The sequence below is a fragment of the Canis lupus genome, chromosome 10 (assembly GCF_011100685.1).
Source record: "Canis lupus familiaris isolate Mischka breed German Shepherd chromosome 10, alternate assembly UU_Cfam_GSD_1.0, whole genome shotgun sequence".
Lineage (NCBI taxonomy): Eukaryota > Metazoa > Chordata > Mammalia > Carnivora > Canidae > Canis > Canis lupus.
This window is the reverse complement of record NC_049231.1, coordinates 46579930-46589660: the sequence shown is the minus strand read 5'-3', so window position 1 is coordinate 46589660 and position 9731 is coordinate 46579930. Positions and strand designations below refer to the sequence as shown.

At 47.6% G+C, this 9731-nt stretch overlaps 1 long non-coding RNA gene across 1 annotated transcript; it reads left to right on the top strand.

The window, feature by feature from the left end:
- Positions 1 to 241: 241 nt before the first annotated feature.
- LOC106559420 lies at positions 242 to 9510 on the top strand. The gene is made up of 4 exons (XR_005365223.1): positions 242 to 536; positions 4578 to 4796; positions 8769 to 8924; positions 9323 to 9510. It is a non-coding gene; the product is annotated as an uncharacterized LOC106559420 (long non-coding RNA).
- The last annotated feature ends 221 nt before the right edge of the window (positions 9511 to 9731 follow it).

The window sequence follows — 9731 nt, the reverse complement described above, 5'->3', positions numbered from 1 at the left end:
TCATGGAATTCCAACAGGAAACCCACGAGAACATTCCTGTTCCAAGGATTCCAACAGGAAAACCACGAGAACATTCCTGTTCCAAGGATTCCAACAGGAAAACCAAAAGAACATTTCTGCTTGTAGGGTTCCAGCTGGGAGCCGGAGTCCATATTCCCTGCTCAGGAGGCTGGCCTGTGGGTAAAGGGGTGGAGTAGAAGGTTTGTCCCACCCTCATGAACCATCCCCAGTCCCCCAGATGGATCCAGACACTCCTCTGGCCTTCCCAGGATAGGGGTGGGCCATTTGGAAACTGGCCTGCCCAGCACCCAGCCCTCTCCTCTGCCTTCATTCACAGTGGCTCTCCTGCCACCCAGCTTCCACAGAGCTCACAGCCACCCAACCCTTCAAGGGTCTTTGTAATCAGGTAGGATTTGCAAGCATGTAAAAACATTTCTCTTAAACTAGATTGCCTCTGGAGACACATCAGTCAACAGCTGGATGTGCCCGAAGAAACAAGTGGCACACACCTCCTTCTGTCCACCATCCTCCTCTGAGTAAGTATTGTGCCCCAGCCACAGGACCTGTCTGAAGCTCTGGGAGTGGACCCAAGGAACAGGACAGGTTCCTGGCCTTAAGAAACTTCTAGTCTAGTAGAGGAGCTCAGAGGCCCTCCAACGGGAAGTGCTTTCAGAATGCTACAAGGCAACTGGCCACAGAATTCATCAAAGCAACCTGTACTTATGGGGACCTGCCACATACCGGGCACTGTGGGAGGCTCCCAGGCAGAGTGAGGTAGTTCCCTCTCCCCCAGGAACCACTGCCTAATGGGAGTGACCACCCAGTAAATGGCCATAACATAGTGGGAGGAGAGTTGCAATCAAGGTTTGCTAGGGATGCAGAACAATAAGACAGCCAATCCTGAGAGAAAGGGAGTAGAGATCAGGGAAGGCTTCCTGGAGGAAGTGATACTCGAGGATGCTGAGGAGCTCAGCTGGAGGTGCAGTGAGACTTCAGGGGTGGGAGGAGAGGTGGTGAGCCTTGACCTAGACCACAGTAGTGGGGGTTAGGATTGCATCATGCAATGGTAACCATTAATAAAAGGCAGAGAGAGGGTACAGAGAATAGGTTTTAGGCACAGAACAAGGGAAGCAGACACCAGATGGCCAGATCTTCAGGATCCAGGGCGATGGTTGGGAGGACAGAGCTGGAGGAGCCGTGGGTCAACTTGGGACATGTGTTTTTGTTCAGTGAAGGAGAGAAAGTAATTGCAGGCAGGAGGAGTTTGCAGTTAGGAGGATGGGAGGGAATCCAGGCTTCCAGGGGGTCTCTGGGCTCTGTGAGGGAGAGGTATGACATTGGGAAAATGAAAGGAATCCAGAGTGAGCGTACAGGGCCTTTTCAACTGCAACCACCCAGACACCCACTTCCAACTCGTGGGGTCGACCATCATCCCCCACATGAGGCCCCAAGGCCTATCCAGGGAGGTCGGCAATGACATGGGGAGCTGTGGCTGAGATTGGGAGGGAATGGGTCCCAGCAAGTTACCAAGAGGGGCCAGAGGCAGTAATTTGGGGTGAGGATTAGGGGGAAGCAGAGGTGGCAAACCAGAGATGAGGTCAGGGACACACATGGGTGGCATCAGCTTGTGGGCCAAGAGCTGGAACAATAGCCAGGGTCAGGGCAGGACAAGGAGAGGCCTGCCACCAGAAGAAGGGCCTGGGGGCCTGAATCAGGTCAGCAGTGGGGAGCAGGGGCAGGGGGCTGTGGCAAAATCAGCCACAGGAGTCGCATTCACACCATGGAAAGGAGCACCTGCTACTTTCCTTTTCCCTCCCAGGTGACACGGCTGAGACCAGGGCCCAGGAGACCAGGGTTCTAGACTTTACTCCAGGAGTGGCTTTGTCCTCTGGTTCCTTCACCTGGAAATGAAATGTTCTCACCCCTGCTCCCCACCAAGGCCTGCTGGGGCGGATGGGGACAGTCACATAAGACGCTGTTGCTGGATGTGCCTCTGGAGGGCCATGATGCAGAGTGAGAGAGAATCTCGAGTGGATTTCCTAGCATCTCCCTGGATGTCTGATCTAAATTTAGGTCCTTTTGGTCTACACTGAATCCCAGCCACTGCCTTTCCTTCCTTCCTGCAGGCTGTCTGGAGACAGCACAAGGAAGGCCCTGCTGGAAGGCGGGCTGCTCCGTGTTGTTTCACCTGAGTCTGTGTGCTTTCTGGCCAAAGGTCCCCAGACCTGCCCTGTGCCTCCTCTGCCTACCCCTGCCCTCAAGCTCCCCGTTCCTCTCCTACTGTTCCAGATGTGCCCTCTCCCCGCCAACTCCAGGTCATCCTCACCCACACTCATGCCCACTCTTTGCTCAGCTACCCCAAGAAGGCAGGCCTTTCCACGCCAGGATACCTCAAGCAATTACCTAACCTCTCAGGGCCTCATCTATACTCTAAGGATGATGCCTACTCACCTAACCTCATAGGGCCTATAACAGAGCCTTTTGTGTTTTTCTACAAGAAATAGAAACTCTGACTAATAGGAACTTAAAGTATTAGAAGTGTTGCTTACTAAGAAGTCTTGAGGTGGGCAGTTATCATGCTGGCTTTGCAACTCCAAGATGCCAGGGCTCTGGGTCAGTGTCTAAATTCTGTTTTCCCCCTCATGGTTGTAAGATGGCTGCCATAGCACCAGGTATCACATCTTCTTAAGACTCCCTCCAAAGTCAGGATGTATAAATAAAATCTTTTTTTAAAAAATTAGAAAAAAAAAAAAAAAGGGCAGCCCTGGTGGCTCAATAGTTTAGCACTGCCTTCAGCCCAGGGTGGGATCCTAGAGACCCGGGATCAAGTCCCACGTCGGGCTCCCTGCATGGACCCTGCTTCTCCCTCTGCCTGTGTCTCTGCCCCTCTCTCTCTGTCTCTCATGCATAAATAAAATCTTTAAAGACAAAAACAAAAATCAAAGTCAGGATGTAGGCTTAAGGTCAAAGTGGAAAGAGCTCTCTTCATGTGATTTTCTTATTTATCAGAGGTTTAAAATCTTTCTCAGAAGCTTTCCCTGCTTCTGAAACCCCCACAGTCCCCACAATTCCTGGCAAATTTTCCTTGTATCTTGTTAACCAGAACTGGGTTGAAATTTTGAGTTACCAAAAAGGCTTAGAAAGTATCTATGATCAGAAGAGGGCAAGACAGAAGGGAGTTGAGAATGGCCTTTGGGTAGTAAATTAATACGGTGTTTTAGAAGGTAGCTGAAGATCAGACAAGATGGCTATGAACGTTTTGTTTTCTCTTTTGCTACAAGAGCTCACTACCTCCCAAATCCTTGTGCTGCCTTCCAACTGGCCACGCTGGGGTCATGGGGGCACCCCTCTCCCATTAGGGGCTGCTCATCACCCCCCCACCCCAAGGAATGACAAGGCTGTCCCCATGCTGGATGGTGAAAGAATAACCTCAGTTTCCTCAATTAAGTATCACAAGGTTAATTGCCTCAGAGATTCCAGGGCAAGGAGGAGAGCTGAGCCTTGTCACAGACAATCAGCAAGTTTTACTGGTCTCTCTCTGTGCCCAGCCCCAGGGGGAAGCAGGAGACTGTCCCTTGTGAGCTAATCATCTGGGCAAACTTGACTGCAAGTTAGAACTACTTGGAAAAAGCTTTAAACATATCCCTGCTCAAAAACCTCAAAGCCCCAGTCCAATCTTCAGAGAAAGTGCTATTCAACAAATTCCTGTAGAGGGGCTTCCAGCAATATACTGGACCAGCATTCCCTGAAAGCCAGGAAAGTTGGAGAAACTGGCATGTCTGTACGGGGACACAGTGACTAAATGTAATGTGGTGTACCCTGGGTGGATTCCTGGAACAGAAAGAGAACGTTAGGTAAAAACAAAGGGACACTGCATAAAGCATGGATTTTAGTTAGTCATAATCGATCAATATTGGATTATTAATGTAACCAATGTGCTCTACTAATGCACATCACTAATAATAGAAATATATATGGGCCACAAGGGATATATGGAAACTCTTTGTACTATATACTCAAATTTTTTTAAAAGATCTTTTTATTTGAGAGAGAGAGAGAAAGAACAAGCTGTGGGGGAAGGGTGGAGAGAGGCAGAGGGAGAATCAGACTCCTGGCTGAGCAGGGACCCTGACTCAGGGCTCGAATCCAGGACCCATGAAATCATGACCTGAGCCGAAGGCAGCCTCTTAACCAACTGAGCCACCCAGGCGCCCCTCTATATGCTCAATTTTATTTTTTTTAATTTTATTTATTTATTTATTTATTTGTTTGTTTATTTATTTATTTATTTAAGATTTTATTTATTTATTCATGAGAGACACAGAGAGAGAGGCAGAGACACAGGCAGAGGGAGAAGCAGGCTCCCTACAAGGAGCCCGATGCTGGACTAGATCCCGCACCCCAGGATCACACCTTGAGCTGAAGGCAGACGCTCAACCGCTAAGCCACCCAGGCACCCCTATATGCTCAATTTTAATGTAAATCTGGAACTGTTCTAGAAACTAAACAACTAGCATCTCAGGGACTCTTGGATTCTCTGTCACTCCATGGCTGTCCTACCTTCCACTCCTCTTCAGCTGACAGCATTGCAACAACCTGCGCGGTTCCTGGCTCCTTCCTTCCACGGCATGACCCTGGAGATACCCCTCAGCTCCCAACTGGATCCTCCCTCAGAGGGTTTCAAGCATGAATCTGGCATCCATAGGGGATCACGGTGACGCGGCAGAGACTGGTTGGAGGTGCATAAGAGAGAAACGCAGCTCTCACTCATGTTAGGCTTGCTGGCTGCTCCGGTGGTGAGTCCCTTCATTTTACCTAACTTCAGTAGCTGGCAATGAGGGGAACACAGCTACCCAAGAAGTGTATGAAAACCTAGGGAGGAAGCTGAATCCCTTGGAGGTGAAATCTCACAGAGATTACGGGAACACCAGTGATAGGAAAACTGTAAATTTTGCTAAACATACCTCCCAAAGAATGGCAGTGATATAGCGATACAGTGGTGATGAACACAAGCTTTGGGGTCTGACACATTTTGGTTCAAATTCTAGCTCTGCTACTTAGTAATTGAGTGGTGTTTACGTTAATCATGGTAGGTTAGGGCAGCCCCGGTGGCAGAGTGTAGTTTAGGGCAGCCCTGGTGGCGCAGTGGTTTGGCACTGCCTGCAGCCCAGGGTGTGATCCTGGGGACCCTGGATCGAGTCCCACGTTGGGCTCTCTGCATGGAGCCTGCTTCTCCCTCTGCCTGTGTCTCTGCCTCTCTCTGTGTCTCTATGAATAAATAAATAAAATCTTTAAAAATTAAAAAAAAAATCATGGTAGGTTAAATTATGCTGCAGGAACAGACAACCCCCAAATCCCAGTGGCTTAAAATGACAAAGATGGAGGTGCCTGGGTGGCTCAGTCAGTTAAGCGTCTGCCTTGGGCTCAGGTCATGATCTGGAGTCCTGGGATCAAGTCCCATATGGGGCTCCCTGCTCAGCAGGGAGTCTGCTTCTCCTTCTCCCTTTTCCCCTCCTCACTGCTCGTGCTCTCTCTCTCTCTCAAATAAAATCTTTGAAAAAAACCACAAAGATGTACTCATGCACACAAAGCCTTGTTACGTGTCTAAGTGACTCTATGCAGCTGCCTTCCACATTGAAGACCCTGTAGTACACCTCCGTGTCAATACACAGCCTTCCCTAATTACTGGGAAGAGGGAAGAAAACTAGGGGGTCAAGTGTTAGTAATTAAGTGCTTCCCCTGAGAAGTGAGCTCTATCAGGTCCATTCACATTTCACTGGCTGTGGAAAGTCACATGATCTCATTCAACTTCAAGAGAGCTGGGGAGTACCCTCCTCCCATGTTCTCAGAAAGAAAGGGGAATGAGATGTTGGTAAATAATCATAATGTCCTCCACAAATTTGGACAAGCAAATTAACCTGTTTCCACATCAGTTCGTTCATCAGGAAAATAGGGATAATGATATTCACCTTTAGAGGTTGTCGTGGGGATTGACCAGGCTGGCTGTTGGTCAATCCCCTTGGTCAACTGATTGGTTCAGAGATAGACACACAACCTGATGATAACAATCAAATTTTGCTTAAGATTTGGTTTATGGGGGCACATGGGTGGCTGGCTCAACGGTTGAGCATCTGCCTTTGACTCAGGTCATGATCCCAGGGTCCTGGGATTGAGTCCCACATCAGTCTCCCTGCATGGAGCCTGCCTCTCCCTCTGCCTATGTCTTTGCCTCTCTCTGTGTCTCTAATGAATAAATAAATAAAGTCTTTAAAAAAAAAGATTTGGTTTATGGATACTGGAGAGCCTCTCTTCCTCTAAAATACTGAGCAACAGAATCAAGAGAGCCTAAAGCTCTTGCACATAATAAATGATTATTTTTTGTCTTGATAAAAAGTAAACTCGGAACTGTGAGAGTGCCCAGTTCCATCTGGTCTAAGACTAAACTATCTAAGGAGGTTTTCTGGAACAAGTTTTCCACTAAGAAAAAAAAATCATTTATTCCCATTGAATTGAGCAGATTCCCTGTTAAATGGATTCATGGAGCTCAGTAAGTTCCCTCCATAGTTTGTAACACTTGGTAATTAAATATGTACAGACAAAAAATAAATAAATATGTACAGACACTAATCACTCCACAAAATTTAGGATTAAGACACGTTGTATTTTTAAAATTTCCCAAATTAAGTTTCATCCAGCTAAAACTGCATTTGTCAAGGCTATAGATAGTTGGTGAAGAAGGTTATAGAAAGACCTTAGGGTTTGCCCACCCATGAAAAGGGGTAGCAGGGCCATAACGTCAATCCATGGTTGAGCCTGGTGCTGCCCACATGGTCCTTACTGAGGAGAGCCTCTACTCTGAGGCAGTCTTGACCTGGGCAGTCAGAAACTTCTTCGAGGTTTCTGAGCCTCAGCTCTTGGGGTCCAGTTCTCACAGACACAGAGCAGCCCCCAACCACCTCAATAATTCTATGGGGCCAACCTCTGGTTATCCCTGCCCCCAGTCCCACAGAATCTCCAACGTTTCTCCTCTTTGGTCCAAGAGGTTCCACACCGTTAAAGGCCATATTACTCCCCTGCCCCTCCGGATAGATACCTCGTTAAACCACCAGATGGGCACAGGCTCCCAAATCTCAGGGCAGCCCACCCCTGCCTGACAACTTCTCCATTTGGCCGGAAACAGAGACCAAAGACTGTTACTTCCCTCACAGAGATAAGGAAAGCTCAAACCTCAAGAACTCAAAAGTCAGCTTTATCCAGAAGGAAAGGAAAAGGTGCATATTTCCTCATATCCTGATAAGCCAACAACCTAAAATGTGGGAAAATGAGACCCAACTTGTCAACAGGTTGTTTTGCTACTTGACATTGGCATCAAGCCCACCTGCCACATATGTCTGTATATGGAAACGGAGGTCCTAGTGGCTGGGGTCTGATTTGCTTGCCCTTTGATCGTGGTCTGTAGCTCAGAACATGAGCAATGAGTCTCAACACATCTTAGTTCTATAATTACTTATTAAACAGAACTCTTTCTGTGCTAAGTGACAAAAACCAAACTGGATCTTTTTTTTTTTTTTTCTTTTAAGGTAATTGGCTCTTGTAACCAGGACAAATGAAGGTAGGCAGGGCTTCTGGCAAGTTTGGAATGATGTGAAAGAGTCAGATTTTCTCTCTGGCTCTTTGGCATAGTTTCGTCTCTGTGTCTCTGTGTTGGTTTCATTCTTCTGTCAGCTTCTTTCTTGTGTCCTTGGGCAATGGCTCCAGCAGCTTCAGGTTCTCTTGGTCTTCATCACTCAGTACCTCAGAGGAGGAGAGACTCTCTTCCCAGCATCCAAAGCTTGAATCTCAAGCAAGACTCTTATGATATTATGTATCTGCCCTTGAACCAATTTTTTTTAAAGATTTTATTTATGCATGAGCAACACAGACTGAGAGAGAGAGAGAGAGAGAGGCAGAGACACAGGCAGAGGGAGAAGCAAGTTCCATGAAGGGAGCCCGATGTGGGACTTGATCCTGGAGTCCAGGGTCACGCCCTGGGCCAAAGGCAGGCGCTAAACCACTGAGGCACCCAGGGATCCCCAAGCCCTTGAACCAATTAGTTGGCCAAGAGGACTGTGTACTTAGAATGGCCACTTGGGTCACATGCTGCCCTCTGCATGATGGTAGGGAGGTCTCATAAGAAAGAGCTTCAAGAAGAGGGATGGCTCCTCCAATAAAAATGGGAACTATGACCAACCAAAGAGAAAAGGGCTCTGCGCAGGCAGACAGAAACAGCAGAGTGTCCCCTATGAGAAATGTAGGGAGCTAAGGTTGGTGGACAGTTGGGGTAAAGTGAGGTAATAGTTAGGGTAAGCCAGCTGCTGTAACAACAACCCCCAAATCTCAATGTCTTAATTGTCAGTCCATAGTTATCCCTGGTGCTGTCCACATGGGACTCACTCATGCCACAGTCCAAAGATCCAGCCATGGCTTCATGCAGTCATCCAGGGACCCAGCCTCCCTCCTTTTATTTTATTTTTTAAAAAGATTGTATTTATTTATTATTTATGTATGTATTTATGTATTTTTATTTATTTGAGAGAGAGAGAGAGCATGAGTGGGGGGAGGGCAGAGGGAGAGGGAGAAGCAGACTCCCCACTGAGCAGGGAGCCCGATGCAGGGCTCAATCCCAGGACCCTGGGATCATGACCTGAGCCCAAGGCAGACGCTTAACTGACTGAGCCACCCAGGTGCCCCCAGTATCCCTCCTTTTAGTGACGTTCTCATCCTCCAAGGCTCTGGAGTCCTTGCTTCTAGTGGCACTGATGACGAAAGGGAAAGCACATGGAAGCTTGTTGGAATTGGTGTCTATCACTCCTGCCCAAAATCCATGGACCAGAAGTTGATAAATGCTGGAAAATGTTCTCGAGAAGAGGAGTTAACAGCAATTGGTGAGTTCATGAGTTCTCACAGGACCAAGATAGGTTTTGAGAGGAGGCGGGGGAGGCAGGGAAGGCTATGATGGGCTTAGAACTCAAGGCTGCCAACCTCTGCCCTCCAGATTGTCCACTTGGCATATCACTATCCCTCTCTGAGCCTCAGTCTCCCCATCTGTCAAACATAACATAACCCACTCTATAGCCCCTTTCTATGCAAACACTTTCTGCTTCTGAGATTTATCTGCTGCATAAGGCTCCATTCACTTTCTCACTTATCAGTTTCTATGCTCTCATCATCTCTGACTTCTCTTTAACTTTGCAATGTCCCCCCATCCAAGCCCTCCTTTCCCCTTCTCTGCTTTATCTTTCTTCATAGCATGTATGATATACCAAATGCTTTTCTCATTTAGTCATCCTCTCCCTATACAAGAATATAAGCATCAAGAAGTCACAGGGCAGCCTGGGTGACTCAGCGGTTTAGTGCTGCCTTCAGCCCAGGGCATGATCCTGGAGACCTGCAATCAAGTCCCATTTTGGGTTCCCCGCGTGGAGCCTGCTTCTCTCTCTGCCTCTCTCTCTCTCTGTCTCTCATAAATAAATACAATCTTAAAAAAAAAAAAAAGTCACAGCTTTTTGTGTCTGGTTCACTGCTGTATCGCCAGTACCTAGAAAGTGCTTGGCATAGTGTAAGTAGTCAGTGCATATTTGTCAAATGAATGAATGAATGAATGAATGAATGAATGAAATTGAAAACCTTTCTCAGAATGGCAAGTTGTCTAAAATTCATAACAGAACAACACTGCCATCTGGTGTCATACC